We start from the raw sequence: 17,611 nt of genomic DNA on the forward strand, positions 1-17,611 counted from the left end.
AAAACAGATCCTTGTGGTATGTCACTGGTGATTGGTCTTTTGCTAGAAATGAAGTTACCCACTTTGACATAGGGTTGCCACCTTTCCAAATGCCCAAAGTGGGACATTTGTGCTACAAACATCCGATTTTGCAGGGCAAATCATGCCTATGGCCAGTACAAAGGACAGAACTTCAGTTTTTTGCCTGAATAAAAGTCTATTCTTGTAGCATTTTAGTTCCTTATTCTGTTTCTTATAACATTAAGGTGTTTCAGATACAGAATAACTGTTTTATACAACTATGACATAAAATATAGAAAAGAATTTTGTCCTAAAATCTCAGGACATTTGCCATTTTTTCACATTTTTTGCAGGACACAACTGCCCAAAGAGGGACTGTCCCTCGCAAAGTGGGACAGGTGGTAACCCTACTTTGACAGTGTGTGCACTGTCGGCAAGCCAGTTGGCTACCCATCTGGTAATGTAGGGGTTAGTTCCCAATTGGGAGAGTTTCTCCATAATATCTGAGTGGGGAATTGTATCAAATGCCTTGGCTAGGTCAACAAAGGCAGTATGCACTGTCTTTCCCTTGTCTAGGGCTTTGGTTACTTTCTTGAAGAAGTCAACCATGTTTAACAAGCATGATCTACCTTTAACGAAGCCAAACTGTGTTGTGTCCAGAGTTTGGAGATTATCTATGTCTTTGTTAATAAGGCCCAAAATTATTGTTTCTATGGCCTTGCAGATGAGGCCAGTCAAGCTTATATGCCTATAATTCCCAGGGTCAGCTGATAGTCCCCCTTTGTGCAAAGGGATTAATGTTGCTGTCTTCCATTCCACCAGAACATAGCCAGTTCGCAGGCTGTGGTTAAACAGCAATCAAAGTGGATTATTATTTAAGATGTTTAAAAGGCAACCTGGGATGTTGTCTGCTCCCATTAATGCCATGTTTTGACCTTGGAGAGCACCGAGATGACCTGCTCTCTTGCAATAATAGGTTGAGGAATGATGGCAGGTATACTTTTTGGGGATGACTGGAGGGAACTGGTATTGAAGCTTGCTCCAAATCTGTCAGCTAGCAGGCTGGCTATTACCTCCAGTTGAGTATGGGTAGTGCCATCTACAACCAGTTCAGCACATAGTTGGGTATTCCCTTTCAAACTTTGGGCATAGTTAAAGAATGCCTTGTGATTATCCTGAGCTAGGAAGGCTATTTTTGCTTCATAATTAGCTTTGGAGGACTTAACAAGATCTCTAATTTGTTTGTTTAAGCTAGAGAGGGATTTCTTCCTTTGCTAAGCCAGTTTCTTTCTTTTGTTATATAGCCTGTTTATACCAGGGGACCACCAGGGTGGCTTGTTTCTTCGGCAAGCCCTAGTTTTCCTCTGGTCAGGGACAGCCGATTCTATACAACTACCTAAGTAGTTATAAAAGGCATTGGTGTACACCTCTGTACAATAGTCCATTTTATCTGCATTTGAGGGGGCTTTAAAACCATCACAAAGTACAAGGCAATTTGTCTTTGAAAAACTCTTTAAGTGTTTTTGAGCTTGATGGGGTATCTGGTCTTATAATTACATTGAAAGAGACTGATTTATGGTCCAATTTTACCAGGACGGACATCACATTGGGAGGGGCAGAGTGCAATGCTCTCCCATGTTAGTGAGTACTGTGTCCAGGACATTTGAGCTTCTTGTGGGTGTCCTGACTAGTTGTTGCACAGGATCTGCACTGACAAAGTCCATGAACCTCTGAACCAGTATGTTTGTGGTGGTCTATGTTTCCCAGTCGATGGTAGAATAATTAAAATCACCTGTGAGTAAGGTGTTGGGCTGTATGGCAAGTGACTCCAGTAAGTCCAGGTATGCAGTGTGCTTTTCCTATTTCATGGTGGGGGACCTATAGCTAGCTATGATATGGTAAGGGGCTTTGCCTATAGTTAATTGGACATGGAGTAGCTTAAGAGAGTCATACTGTTAGATGAGTCTCAAGGCATTTATCCTTAGTGAAGATGGATACACCTCCTCCTTTGGTTCTTTCACATTCAGTTTGTGGTGTGAATGTATGGAAGGTATTGTAGCCCTGCACAGCCAGGGTATTTTCTGTGCCTTTGAGCCATGTCTCGGTGACTACACAGACATCAGCACCTTCCAAAGTGAGGAGTGTGCAATTTCTTTTTTTAATTTCTCCACATGTTTTGGGTTTCTAATACCATGACGGGAATGGACCCCATTCTTAAGTCAAAGTACAATTAAAGTTCATGAAATTAGTATTGTTTCAATCTTTGATGTCCGCTAAAAGTGCTCTTCAGAGCAACCGTAATGTGCCCAGTAATAACTCCTTCTGCAATTTGTATGGAGTTACATGGATTGATAACATATTTAAATACGACTAGATTCTTTTTTATAAGATTCGTTGCTCCTACTACTACTACTAGAGCTGTCTGGGTATCCTTCTTCCACATTGCCTGTAATGTGCCCAGTAATGACTCCGTCTACAATTCATATGGAGTTACATATATCGGTAACATATCTAAGTTATAAGACACGTTGCTCCTACTACTACTGGAACTGTCTGGGTACCTTTCTTCCACATTGCTCTTGTTTCTGTCTGCAGATCAAGGTATTTTATGACTTTGTGTCTCTCTTTACATAAGACTCTGTAGTCACGGGGTGTGGCGATTTCAATGATCAATGCTACTCTTGTCTTCTTTTCTTGAACCACTATATCCGGTTTTCTTGCATCTATCTTTTGAACTGTTGGTAATGGGTGGTCCCATGTGATATAAACATCATCATTTTCTATGATGCTTTGTGGCTTATGTTTCCAGTGTTCAGCCACTTTAATACAATGTTTGTACAATCCCCAGTGCAACAATCTTGCCAAATCATTATGCCTTTCAGTATACAGTCCTCCTGCCATTAGTATGTCGCAACCTGCAACAAAGTATGCAACTGCTTCCCATTTGGTTTTAGAAAACCTACATTTGTCTGTTTCTCCCACATGTTCAATGGACTTTGTAAACTAACATGCATGTTGCAGGAAAGCAGAGAGTAAAATTTCTTGTTTAGACTCCTAGCTTTGAGCAGCAGTACCTTGAGTTTATTTACAGAGGATTTTGTTATATTGGGGAGGTTGGTTATTTTGACACTGCCTAAATAAGGCACAAAACGGGTGGTTCATGCCTTTGCCAGTATCCAAAAGCCTAGAGGAGACAGGTGCAGACCATCTCTGGCAAACCAGCATGGCCTGTCGACCATGTCTTCCCAGGCTGACAGATATTGAATTCTGTTGGACTGACACCAGAAGCTAAACCAATTGTAGCTTTGACATTGACAACAGCATCTTCAAAAAGCTGATCTAGCAGTTATGGGTATAGGTACTTATGTCAACATAGAACTGTCCTTTTATCACCATGTATCCACACCGTATTGATACCAAAGTGGAAAAATAAAGCCATAAAATGATACCACAATAATGGAGAAATGGCTAACAAGAAATAAAATCCCAAAGATTCTTTATTAACATCCAGTAAGCACTTTCGTCTTATACCTAAGACTTCATCAGACTGAATGCATTAAACATAGGCATACATTTATATAAATCTAAATCACATGATTCAGTTAATCAGTTAATGGTTGATTCTCTTGTGTTTAAAAAAAAAAACTTTAACATTTTCTTTGTCATTAAGTCCAGGTGGATAACAAGCATCCAGTTTTATTTGCCAATAAAACTCTTTCCAGTCAAGTTCATCCTCAGCGTCAAATGTATTTTCATAATTCTGTACTTGCACCAAAACAATGAATTTGAAAGCAATTTTACATGCGTTTTTGCTATAGTGGTTGCTCAAAGCATTATTATTATCATCTATTGTAATATCATAATTGTGTTTGTAAATCCTACGATACAATCCCCTGGTGATATGCCCTACATAAACAAAAAAATCCACTCCCTAGAAGCTCTCTTCATCCTAGAGAATGCTGACGTCTGTGCGGTCACTGACTTATGGTTTAAAACCACAGAGAGCACACTGACAGTCCAAGGTTATAATGCCTTCCATACATTTAGACCACTTATTACAGGGACTAAAGGGGGGACAACCATCCTACCCCCTTTGTCGAGAAGCAATGAGAGTATGGCAATGGGTGATCTCATCTAACTACTTTCTTGTAGCGATCCACATTCCAGGAAAATGCAACATTCAGCCTCAAGGCTGGTCAAACAGAACAATGCACTTGAGCTGCTCCATGGTCAAATCACCATCGACAAAATCCATTGCCACTTCCTTGCAAGCTACAAGTCCTCCTCTATGACCAGGAAACCCATGTTATATATTTAAACTTATTAGAAACACTAATCATCCAACCCAATACCATATTCATGGGTGACTTTAATTACACCACTATTAACTGGGAATCCTACATGAAATCAAACATACATGCACAGAGATTCCTGGATTTTGTAAATATAAACTCCCTGGACCAGACTGGCAATACACTAATACTGGATCTGGTCCTCACTAATATAGGAGAGTGCTGCACAACCCCTAGAGTAATGTCCTTCCTGGTAAGATCAGACCACAAAATGGTCTCCTCTGAAGTAAAAATAAAACCTGTACCCTAAGCTAAACCTATGATATTCAGGAACTATTCTCAGGATAACTTCCTGCTATTAAGTGATGGCCTGGAAACATTTCAAGCCCTCATAAATCCTTAGAACACTGCTGTCTATGCAGAACTGTTCAAAGAAACCATATACATGCATGCTAATAGCTGCATACAGGCAACTGTACCCACCAGGAAGAAATACAGAACTAACTTAACAGACAAACCACCCTGCTGTCATTACAAAATCAATAGGCTGTATAACAGAAGGAAGAAAATCATGGCAAAAATTAGGAGGTACAGCAACCAACAGAATAAAAGCACTCTCATCAAACTAAACAAATAACTCAGAGGCCAAATAAAGTCTACGAAAGCCAAATTTGGCCTCTCAGGCCTAGGACAACCACAAGGCATTTTTTAGCTATGTCCGCAACCTCAAACGCAATATACAATTGAGTACAGAGCTCATTGTAAATGGAGCCACCTATACTAAGCCAGAACATATACCAAACCTATTGGCCGATAAATTCAGCTCCAACTTTACACCTCTCTCCCCCCCTCAACCTTCCATCATGAAATACCATCATATATAACTCCCCCTGCTATCACTAGGGAACAGGTCCTTAATGCTCTCTCTAAGGCCAACAACGCTGCATCAATGGGCCCAGACTGTATCCCGGGATGCCTTCTAAATAGCAGGAAACAGGGCCTATCAGGCCTTCTGGAATTGCTATTTAATTGTAACCTCCAAACAGGCTTTGTACCTCATGAATGGAGAACAGCAACAGTCTCCTCTGCACAAACGTGGGCCATCCATAAATCCTGGAAAGTACAGACCCATAAGTCTCACTAGTCTTATATGTGAAGCCATGGAAAGAATTATCATGGAAATGATCAACAATGATATAGTAAACCTTCAGACACTGGACCCAACCCAGTTTGGATTTTTCAAGGGCAGGTCATGCCTATTCAACCTGGTGGACTTCTTTGAGAAGGTCACCATTGCAATTGATGAGGGCAAAATGGTTCACACTGCCTACCTTGACCTGGCCAAGGCATTTGACACAATACTCCACTTGAGCATTGTTGACAAACTCAGGAGGTTAGGTACAGATCTGTATGTCATCTGATGGATAGCCAACTGACTCACAGACAGGACCCAGGAAGTTAGAACTGGGGAGTCCACCTCTACAAAGAGGCAAGTCATAAGTGGAGTCCCTCAGGGATCAGTCTTTGGACTACTCCTTTTTAGCATTCACTTCTCTGAAGTGAAGGCTAATGTCAATGGTCTCTGGATGACAATATTTGCAGATGATTGCAAATTAGTAGCTGTCATTGAATCCCACATGGACAGAAATGTTCTCCAGGAAGGGCTGACACAGACAAACAACCGGTGTCGGAGCCATGGACTAAAATTAAATAACAAAAAATGCATAATAGTATGCTTCGGGAAGTCATCCACTCCTGGTAACTATCATATTGACAACACAACCCTTAAAGTTGACCCAGCAGTCAGGAACTTAGGGACACACAAAGACAATAATCTAGCCTTTAACCATCACGTGTCTACAGCAATGAGGAAATCATTCTATGTTTTGCAACTTACATTGTGTGCTATACATGAAAAGAGCATGACATCATCCTGATACAACTACTGAACAAAGTATGACAGAATAAGTAAAAGTTAAATAAGAGAAATGTAAAATAATATTTTTGTAACCATTGTCATTAAATCTTACCTTACATAACGGCACAGGTACACATAACTTAACAGAGACGAACATGGACTGTAGGGCATTCCTTACATAACGGCACAGGTACACATAACTTAATAGAGATGAACACAGACTGTAGGGCATTCCTTACATAACGGCACAGGTACACGTAACTTAATAGAGACGAACACAGACTGTAGGGCAATCCTTACATAACGGCACAGGTACACGTAACTTAATAGAGACGAACACGGACTGTAGGGCATTCCTTACATAACAGCACAGGTACACGTAACTTAATAGAGACGAACACAGACTGTAGGGCATTCCTTCATAACGGCACAGGTACACGTAACTTAGAGACGAACACGGACTGTAGGGCATTCCTTACATAACGGCATAGGTACACGTAACTTAACAGAGACGAACACGGACTGTAGGGCATTCCCTACATAATGGCACAGGTACACGTAACTTAATAGAGACGAACACGGACTGTAGGGCATTCCTTACATAACGGCACAGGTACACGTAACTTAATAGAGACCAACACAGACTGTAGGGCATTCCTTACATAACGGCACAGGTACACGTAACTTAATAGAGACGAACACGGACTGTAGGGCATTCCTTACATAACGGCACAGGTACACATAACTTAACAGAGACGAACACGGACTGTAGGGCATTCCTTACATAACGGCACAGGTACACATAACTTAATAGAGACAAATACAGACTGTAGGGCATTCCTTACATAACGGCACAGGTACACGTAACTTAATAGAGACGAACACAGACTGTAGGGCATTCCTTACATAACGGCACAGGTACACGTAACTTAATAGAGACGAACACGGACTGTAGGGCATTCCGTACATAACAGCACAGGTACACGTAACTTAATAGAGACGAACACAGACTGTAGGGCATTCCTTCATAACGGCACAGGTACACGTAACTTAACAGAGACGAACACGGACTGTAGGGCATTCCTTACATAACAGCATAGGTACACGTAACTTAACAGAGACGAACACGGACTGTAGGGCATTCCTTACATAACAGCATAGGTACACGTAACTTAACAGAGACGAACACGGACTGTAGGGCATTCCTTACATAACGGCACAGGTACACGTAACTTAATAGAGACGAACACGGACTGTAGGGCATTCCTTACATAACGGCACAGGTACACGTAACTTAATAGAGACGAACACGGACTGTAGGGCATTCCTTACATAACGGCACGGGTACACGTAACTTAATAGAGACCAATACGGACTGTAGGGCATTCCTTACATAACGGCACAGGTACACGTAACTTAATAGAGACCAACACGGACTGTAGGGCATTCCTTACATAACGGCACAGGTACACGTAACTTAATAGAGACCAACACGGACTGTAGGGCATTCCTTACATAACGGCACAGGTACACGTAACTTAATAGAGACGAACACGGACTGTAGGACATTCCTTACATAACAGCACAGGTACACGTAACTTAATAGAGACTAACACGGACTGTAGGGCATTCCTTACATAATGGCACAGGTACACGTAACTTAACAGAGACGAACACGGACTGTAGGGCATTCCTTACATAATGGCACAGGTACACGTAACTTAATAGAGACGAACACAGACTGTAGGGCATTCCTTACATAATGGCACAGGTACACGTAACTTAATAGAGACGAACACGGACTGTAGGGCATTCCTTACATAACGGCACAGGTACACGTAACTTAATAGAGACGAACACAGACTGTAGGGCATTCCTTACATAACGGCACAGGTACACGTAACTTAACAGAGACGAACACGGACTGTAGGGCATTCCTTACATAATGGCACAGGTACACGTAACTTAATAGAGATGAACACGGACTGTAGGGCATTCCTTACATAATGGCACAGGTACACGTAACTTAATAGAGATGAACACGGACTGTAGGGCATTCCTTACATAACGGCACAGGTACACGTAACTTAATAGAGACGAACACGGACTGTAGGGCATTCCTTACATAACGGTACAGGTACACGTAACTTAATAGAGACGAACATGTAGAATGGGGCTATGAGGATAATCTTGTTCCCCAACCGACGAGCTTTCTGTAAAAATTTTGTCATTAATGGAAGAGGAGGATAAGCATAAAGAAGACCGGATGGCCAAGCATGAACTAGAGCATCTCTGGGGCTTCCCCCGGGGGGGGGGGGATAAGAGCGAAAAACTCGCTGCACTTTGCATTTAAAGGCGATGCGAAGAGATCGCAGCAAGGCTGACCCCACTTGCGGAAGATCTGTTTCGCTACTAAGGGGTTCACAGACCACTCATAAGGCGAGAGGATATTTTGACTCAGCTTGTCCGCTAAAATGTTGGACCAACCCGGAATGTGCGTTGCTAACAGAAATCGGTTGGTGGATATCATCCAATCCCAAACCCTCGTGGCCTCTCGGCAAAGAGGGTAAGACCTGGTCCCCCCTTTTTGTTGATGTACCAGACCACTGACATGTTGTCTGTCTAAATTGCAATAGTCCCTGGAGAAAGAAAGGCATGAAGAGCTTGCAACACTAGAAGCACCACTCTCATCTCCAGAACACTGATATGCAGAACGTTCTCTGTCTGAGTCCACGTACCTTGGACAGTTCTGCCCATGCAATGCCCCCACCCACCCAAGGCGAGAAGCGTCCGTGGTTACCGTGGCTTGGGGTTGTGGCATTATGAACGGTCGTCCTTCCCGAAGCTCTCGAGATTGGAGCCACCATATGAGTGAATTTCTGCAAACTCTGCTGAGAGGGATCGGGGAGTCCAACGGGTGTTGAAGGATGGACCACTCGACCTGCAAGGTCCACTGGAGGACGCTCATGTGCAGGTGAGCTAAGGGCGAAAGGTTGATTGCTGCTGCCATGGACCCTAAGGCTCTCAGGACTAACTCCGCTGATGGGGTTGGAGATTGAAGGGGTGCTAGAATGTGAAGGGTTAAGCTGCAAAGCCTGTCCAAAGTCATGAAGGCCTTGGTCTGAAGCGTATCTATTCTGGCCCCTATGAAGTCCAGGACTTGCATTGGTTGAAGGGATGATTTCTTGTAATTTATAGTGATCCCCAACTGGGAGGCTTAGAGCAGGAAGCAATCCCTGGCTGAGCAGAGTAGATGCCTGGTGGAGGCGGCAAGGAGCCAATCATCCAGGTAAGGAAAAACCTGTATTTCCTGAAGCCGCAGGTGGGCCGCTACAACTGCCATGACCTTGGTGAACACCCTGGGGGCTGTGGTGAGGCCGAATGGTAGAACCCTGAACTGGTAATGTCTGGCCCCCAACCGAAAGCGGAGAAACCTCCTGGATCGTATGTCCATGAGAATGTGGTAGTACGCATCCTTGAGGTCTATGGAGCACACCCAGTTGTTCTCCTGCAGTAGGGGGAGAATGGACTGAAGAGTGACCATCCGGAATTTCTCCTTGGCAATGAAGAGGTTCATTGTAGAAAGGTTGAGAATTGGTCTTAAGTCTCCCATCCTTTTTGGCATCAAAAAGAACCTGGAGTAATTACCTAACCCGGACTGGTCTGGGGGGACATACTGGATGGCTCTTTTTTCTAGCAGCTTCTTTATTTCTAAAGCTGCAGCCTCCCTCTGACTGGGTGGAACATCGGGGAGGTGCCTCGATTGAGAAGGAAGATTTATGAAGGGACTAGAGTAGCCTCTGGATATTATTCGAAGCACCCAGCAATCTGTCGTGATGGACTTCCATAGTGCCAGGTGCTTTGAAAAATGCCCCCTGACTGCCTCCAGAGAGAAGCAGTCGGGCAACCCCTCAGGGCTGCTGTGTGGGTCAATCGGTGAAAGGTTCCCATGACCCAAAATTCTTCGGCCCCCCCCCCTCTGCCTCTGGGCCGGCGTCCACCTTGTCCCCCTCTGCCTCTGAAGGATGAAGGGTCCGGAGCGTAACGGGACTGCTGAGACTTTTGGAACCACATCTTCTTTTGTCCTCTCTGGTTCCTGGAAAAGGACCTTTAAGGAGCTGAGAAGCGGATTCGGACGGCAGACAGCGTCTTCCCGTCTTTCTCGCTCTGGACCAATGTATCGCGGAAGGTCTTGCCAAACAGGGTAGAACCAAAGGGAGCATTCACGAAGGACGCCTTGAAGGGTTCCGCAAAGTCGCAAAGTCTGAGCCAGGCGTGACGCTGTAAGGTGATGCCTGATCTGCTGGCACTAGCGGCCCCCTCTGTGGCATGGGAGAGTAGCCGCATAGACGTGTTCGATACTGATTTCAGAGTGGCCATGCGAGTCGAGAAGGTCTGTTTGTCCTTGGCCGACATGGACTCAGGGGGGAGACCCAGTGTATTCCTTCACCAGATCCCGCTGAAGCCTAATCACATGGGCCAAGTAATTCAGCGCCCTTATGGAAAAGGTAGCCGAAGCAAAATTCCGCTTTCCAATGCGATCCATCATCTGAGACTCCTTATCAGGGGGTTGGACCGAGGAACTATCCTGTGCCAGTTCCTTCTTGGAGGCAGCCGCCACCACCATGGTATCTACTGGGGAACCTTTACTCCACGCTGTCCTATCCACAGGGGGACTAAGGATCTTATCTGGTCTCCTGGGGATTGGCTGTACAGTGTCCGGCTCCTTCCATGCCGTGGTAGTAATGAGGTCTACCAGGGGGTCGGCCGGAGGGGACACCCAAGAGGTAGATGGGCCTGCGTCAAACACCTCCAGAAACACCAACTCATCCGAGGAAGGCTTTTGGGCTGACCACCCCCCTTTTAGATGTAGCATTTCCATAATGTCTCCAAAGGAGACGTCCTCGCAGAGTGACCTGCGGGAACCTTCCCCTTCCTCTAAATCTGTGTCTTCAGTGAGGGACTTGGGGGAGTCCAAGTGCCTCCTCTTACCCTTATATTTGTGAGGGACCTCCTCGGCGGGAATGTCCGAGGAGGGCTCACCAACAGGGTCATATTCCTCCAGTGGAACTGGCTGGGGCATCGACACAGGCTGTCCCTGGGGCTGGATGATGGAAGACAAGCCCATCTGCGAGGGAATGATGGCTGGATCCGTAGCACGAGCAGGGGGTCTCAAACCTCTTGAGAGAACCCTCTCCACCATGTCGAAGGCCGAAGGTGAACCGCTCTCTCTGGGTTCCATGAGCAACACCCTCGGATCCGACGTGGTCATCGGAGCCGAAGCGATCGGACCCGAAAGGGAAGTGTACTCCGACCGCAATGGAGCTGAAGACTCACCTACCCCCTCAGATCTGACGCACGGTTCTCGGCCCCGAGAGCTCAGATCTGAAAAGGGATCCGACAAACTCGAGGGCATGGCCGGCGTCAAAGCAGCAACTACTGTCGGCGCCGACTCCCTGACTCCGAGAGTACTCGGATCCGACGTTGGCTCCAAAACCCGATAATGGATCGGAGAAGGAGCTATGGGGGCAAAACATGAGGCTGAGCTCCCCCGGGGGGGGGGGCAGGAGCACTCCCATCTGCATCTGGGCTTGGAGAAAGAGACACATCATCTGGTCCATGTCAGCGTCTGAGAGGCTTCAAGTCAACCTAGAAGAGGCCACCGAAGCTGGCCGGGAAAGCCGCCGCAATGACCTCAAAGATGGCCAGGGCTCCTCCTCCGGCTCCGGCGAGAAACGTAGGAAACGGAGCCGAGAGGGGGAAGACCCGGGAATCTTCAGGGGAGAAGAGAGCTGTTTAGCTGGCGGGGCCGAGGGGGCAGAGTCGGCCTGCCGCTTGTGGCTCCTATGTTTCTCTCTATTCCTATCTCTCTCTCTCTCCCTCTCTCTCTCTCCTCTTTTTTCTCTTAGAGTCCTTCTCTCCCTGGGAAATGGTGGGAGGTTGAGTCCCAGCCATGGGAGATAGCACAGCTGACTGAACAGCCACAGCTGCGGCTGGAGCCACTGAGGGAGAGGAGGAAAAAGCAGAATCCATGGGTAAAAGACCCACCAGGATCAGCTTGTTCCTTCTATCCCTCACAGCCCGGGGGTTAAAGGCTGCGCAGATATGGCAGCCCGATGATAAATGCGCTACCCCCAGGCAAGGAACGTACTGAGTGTGGCCATCGGCTGGGGAAAGCTTATGGCCACACTCACAGCACTTGGAGAAAATGGCCTTAGGGCCCTCGGCCATAACAAAAACCACAACCACACACACTGACACACAAGAATAAGGGGAAGGGTGAATATACTAAAATTAAGCTAGGCTAATGGGTTTAAACAATCACAAACACATACCTCTCAAAATGTTTTCAAAAAGTCAAGAATTTAACCAATACTCACTACCTAACCGCCAGGAGCTCATAACTCATGCTTGTTAAAGCCACGGCAAATGAGATCTGGGGACTGGAAGGAGGTAGCAGGGTATTATGGGTAAGGGGAGGAGCTTGGAGCTCGGATCTTTAGCTTGGAAAGCTGCCGGCTCGGATCCAAGTCAGATCCAATACCCACAGGCTGCTGATCAAATGAAGTTAACTACTTCAGACTGACAATTCAATATATTGAAAATATCACTTTGCCATGGCCAAGAAGAATCACGTCTGAGCTGAACGAGCAGCAAACGAGATCTGGGGAATGTTGGTGATGCATGATGGGATACCTCCTAGCCACGAGCCAACCAGAAGTTTTTGAGCTAGAGTATGACCAAGTCGGAGTCGAGGTTCGGCTCCGGTCCCAAGTGTAAGAAAGAAGGTGAAATAGGACTACAGAACATGTATAGTTATCCCCTTTGGGAAAAAACATGTACCCATAAATTACCACATAGGTGGCAGCACACTAAACACCGAAAGTGTGATAAGACACTTAGGGACACAGGTAGACGGTGGTCTCACCTTTGATGACCACATCGCCACAACAGTCAGGAAATCCTTCTATCCTCATCACTAAGGGCTTTTCATCCAGATAAAAGGAGTTCATTGTCCCACTGTACTCATCCCTCATTAGACCCATTATAGAATACAACGCCCCGTTTGGTATGTACCTCTCAAGACATCTGCAATAACTGGAAAGGCTGCAGAAATACCTCACTAAAAGAATCACAGGCCTAAAGAAGATGCCCTATGCTGACAGTCTAAAAAAACTCCATCTATACTCTGTCGCATATCGTCTACTCAGAGGCAATCTCTGCTTAACATACAAGGCCATGTCAAACCCTGAGCTGTTGGACATGCTACACTTAAAGAAATCCCAGTGCCTCAGAGACACACGCTCCAGGGATCTAAACCTTGTCATCACAATGAACAAAACATGCTGGAGGGATAGGTTCCTGACCCTGAGACTCCCCAGACTCTGGAATAGACTGCCCACACATGTCAAGCAGAGTGCCTCTTTGGCTCTCTTCAAAAGGAACCTTGATGATTGGATGGGAGATAGGAAATTCACCCCGGGGATGACGTTAGTCACCCTGCTAGACAGGGATCCAGGGAAGTAAATACTGTGGGAAGAAATAGCCAGGGAATTGTTATGGCTAGGCTTGTATAGGCCCTAGGAGGGTCGATAGCCTAGTACCAACCTATGAACCTATGGACAGTAACTTGAAATATCAGTAACAGTAAAACGGAGAAACACAGATTTTAATGTAAAGAAGGTAAGGGAGAAAAAACTACCTAGCTAACAAAACATTTTTAAAACTTATTAAAAGTTATTACAAGTTATTAAAGAAAAAAATTTGAAGTTTTAGAGCTGCTTATCACCCCAAGCTCAAGAGAACCATGGACCATGTATTTTTGCTGGAAGCAGCAAACGAGATCTGAGGTAATAAAGGTTGGTGCATTCTGGGTAAGGGAGAAGTTTGAGAGTTCAAGGTTGCCACAAGCTTTTACAGCGGCCGAGATGGATCTGGGGACTCGGATCTGAACCCATCAATTGAGGACAGAATGAAAACTGACAACATCAGATCTGAGTTAAACAGACCCAGAATAAATAAGGAAAAAATTAAGAAATCAGCAAAACAGTGTACTCGTGATCTCACATGCTTTACCTCTCTGTCTATCTACTTGTTAAACAAGTACATAAACTAGCAAAAGAACTACTTTCAGCCATCACCTGGGTCAAAGGCAGTTAGGTAACATAGCTTAGTTTGCAAGCAGATACTAAAATAAAGCAAAATAAAATCATGGGCACCGATGTTTACAATAAGCTAAGACTTTAGAGACCGAATGAGTTTATAAAGCACAGTTAATTCCCTTTTGCATATTTACTGAATGTCAACTATTTCAATATTTAAAAAGGAACAGAGAGTCTGAAGACAACATGAACTGTTACTAAAGACAATTTTGTGCAGGACTGGAAAAAAGGAGAGGTTAAGATGATGTCTGAACTGCACACACTGATTAAGGAGCGCTTTCCTGTGGAGTGCAAATCTGTGATGATTTCTGATGTTTGGGAGTAAAGAATTCAACAGAAATGGTTTAACTCTGCTGAATGCTCTTTCTCTGAAGACAGTACAAATAGGAATTGCTAAAACAATGGTGCCACAACGTGGCATTCTTAGTGGATAATGAAAAGAAGTAATTGTGGTTTTAAATGTAAAAACCTCAGAAAAGAAATTTACAGATGAATGCAAGAGAAAGAAAGGTTGACCATTATGTGACTGTACATGTTTCTGTGGACAGTAGTAAGATGTGGTGATGCATATTTTAGTCAGGTCACTATGAAGAAAGGTTGACCATTATGTGACTGTACATATTTCTGTGGACAGTAGTAAGATGTGGTGATGCATATTTTAGTCAGGTCACTATGAAGAAAGGTTGATCATTATGTGACTGTACGTTTCTGTGGACAGTAGTAAGATGTGGTGATGCATATTTTAGTCAGGTCACTATGAAGAAAGGTTGACCATTATGTGACTGTACATGTTTCTGTGGACAGTAGTAAGATGTGGTGATGCATATTTTAGTCAGGTCACTATGAAGAAAGGTTGACCATTATGTGACTGTACATGTTTCTGTGGGCAGGAGTATAAGATACAGTGATGGATATTTTAAGTCAGTTCTCTGTGAAGAATAGCAGAGCTGTGAGAATCACTTGGTGAGATGACTGGGATGGCATACTTGAGCTTAGGGATGGGTCCGTTTTCAGCAATAGGTTTACAGGTACCTGGAGTGAGGACGTTAGCTAATTCTACAGACAAGTCCTGGCTGTCTTGGAACTGAAGTGTCAGTCTTATCAGTAAACTGGTGGAAAGAAAAACGAGATCAAAGAGACGAGCTGTACATCTGTAGTGGTAGATAAAGAAATGAAATTACCCAGAGCATCAAACTTCCAAAGGTCAAGCACTGTATCTGCATGGTACCGAGTGACTTTATGATTAGTGAAGAAGATGTAAATTTCAAGTCTTCTGAAGGAGGTAATGTAAATCAAGGTTACTTTTGGAGCTTCTAAAAAAATGTTCCCAACAAAGGTAGCTATTTAAGGCTGAGGGTGGACAGCAGAGAAGGATTCCTTATGAAACAAAAAACAGAATAGGTCTCGAAATAGATCCTTGTGAAGTGCAGTTTAGATAGTAGCAGAGGTGGTGACAGCAACCATGAAGACCACTTGCAATGGTGTGCAGAAAAGATCGATTCAAATCTCTGAAGGGTTTCAATAGAGAAACCAATCATGGATACATGACTGAGGAGTAAAGCATCATCAGCTAAGTCAAACGTTTAAAGGGTCATCAGCTAAGGCAAAAGCTTTTTATTCAAATCTGCAAATCTGGCCCCTGTCAAAAGTCCCTTGTCCATATTGTTGCATATGAGATTAGTGGTTTAAAAAATGTTAGCTGTGTTCAATCCACATCCGAAATCATTGGTTCACAGGTTCATAGAAGATTACTAGACTAACGGCCCTTGAGCCCTTACAAGCCTAGCCATATTTACCCAGAGTTGCCCCAACTGTCGGTGGTTAGGTGTGTGAACTGCAGATGTAAGGGTCTATGGCAGTTAATACTGACTTCCTCTGTCCAGGTGGGACATGAGCACCACCCCAAGAGTGGATTCGTGGTCACCCATCCACTGATCTAGGCTGTGTTTGAAGAGGTTCAGGAGGAGCTCTGTTTCATGTGAACTGGAAGCTTGTTCCATAGAAGTGGAAGTCTCTGGGAGATGTATCTATCTCTCCAGCATGACCTGTTCATGTCAGAGGCTAGGTTAAGATCACTGCAGCAAGTGACCCTTGTGCATTTTGATTTACGAATCTGTAGCGTTTCCATCAGGGCTGGGTCAGAGACTGTCCTGTAAGCCAGGCATAGGTCACCCCTTAGCAACCTGTATGAGACAGAATACAGTGACAGGGCTTTCAGTCCTTCCGCTTAAGACTTGTTTTGTGTACTCTGCAATTTCTTGGTGAGAAACCTTTGTTGTCTCATCAACTGTTGCATGTGTCTGGTGAGGTATATGCAAAAGGGAGCATTGTACTCAGTTATTGGCCTGATGAGTGCCAAGTATAATGTAGTTATAACATCCTTAGATCTAGATGTGATGCCTTTACTTATAAGATGTGCCACATAGAAGAGTTTCTTTACTACTGAGGATACCTGGTGGTCAAAGGTTAGATTGCTATCAACTCGAGTACTCAGATCACATACCACTGGATCTACAATGGGGGGGGGGGGGTTGCTGTCTATAGTGTAATTATCAGGGATGTCAATTTTTCTAAAGGGAATAATAATGCATATTTTTGCATTTAGCTTTACTCCGTGATTTAGGCACCAATCATTTGTCTGCATTACCCCTGTCTGCAGTATATTAGCATCATTGGGGGACTCAAAGATTGCTCCCAGTCTGCAATTGTAAGCACACATGGTCGGACACAGGCCATGCAAGTTGGCCTGGATTTCTGAAAAATAAATTTCAAATAGTATGGGGCCCAAAACAGATCCTTGTGGTATGTCACTGGTGATTGGTCTTTTGCTAGAAATGAAGTTACCCACTTTGACATAGGGTTGCCACCTTTCCAAATGCCCAAAGTGGGACATTTGTGCTACAAACATCCGATTTTGCAGGGCAAATCATGCCTATGGCCAGTACAAAGGACAGAACTTCAGTTTTTTGCCTGAATAAAAGTCTATTCTTGTAGCATTTTAGTTCCTTATTCTGTTTCTTATAACATTACGGTGTTTCAGATACAGAATAACTGTTTTATGCAACTATGACATAAAATATAGAAAAGAATTTTGTCCTAAAATCTCAGGACATTTGCCATTTTTTCACATTTTTTGCAGGACACAACTGCCCAAAGAGGGACTGTCCCTCGCAAAGTGGGACAGGTGGTAACCCTACTTTGACAGTGTGTGCACTGTCGGCAAGCCAGTTGGCTACCCA

General features: G+C 44.5%; 1 protein-coding gene across 1 annotated transcript in view; it reads right to left on the reverse strand.

Annotated features, from left to right (window-relative positions):
- The window catches only part of LOC122804745 (ciliogenesis associated TTC17 interacting protein), a 2,188,718-nt gene that overhangs the window by 1,643,212 nt on the left and 527,895 nt on the right, over positions 1 to 17,611 (reverse strand). The gene's annotated exons all lie outside the window — the stretch shown is intronic.

This window comes from Protopterus annectens, chromosome 6.part0 (assembly GCF_019279795.1).
Source record: "Protopterus annectens isolate FY-2018-M chromosome 6.part0, PAN1.0, whole genome shotgun sequence".
NCBI lineage: Eukaryota > Metazoa > Chordata > Ceratodontiformes > Protopteridae > Protopterus > Protopterus annectens.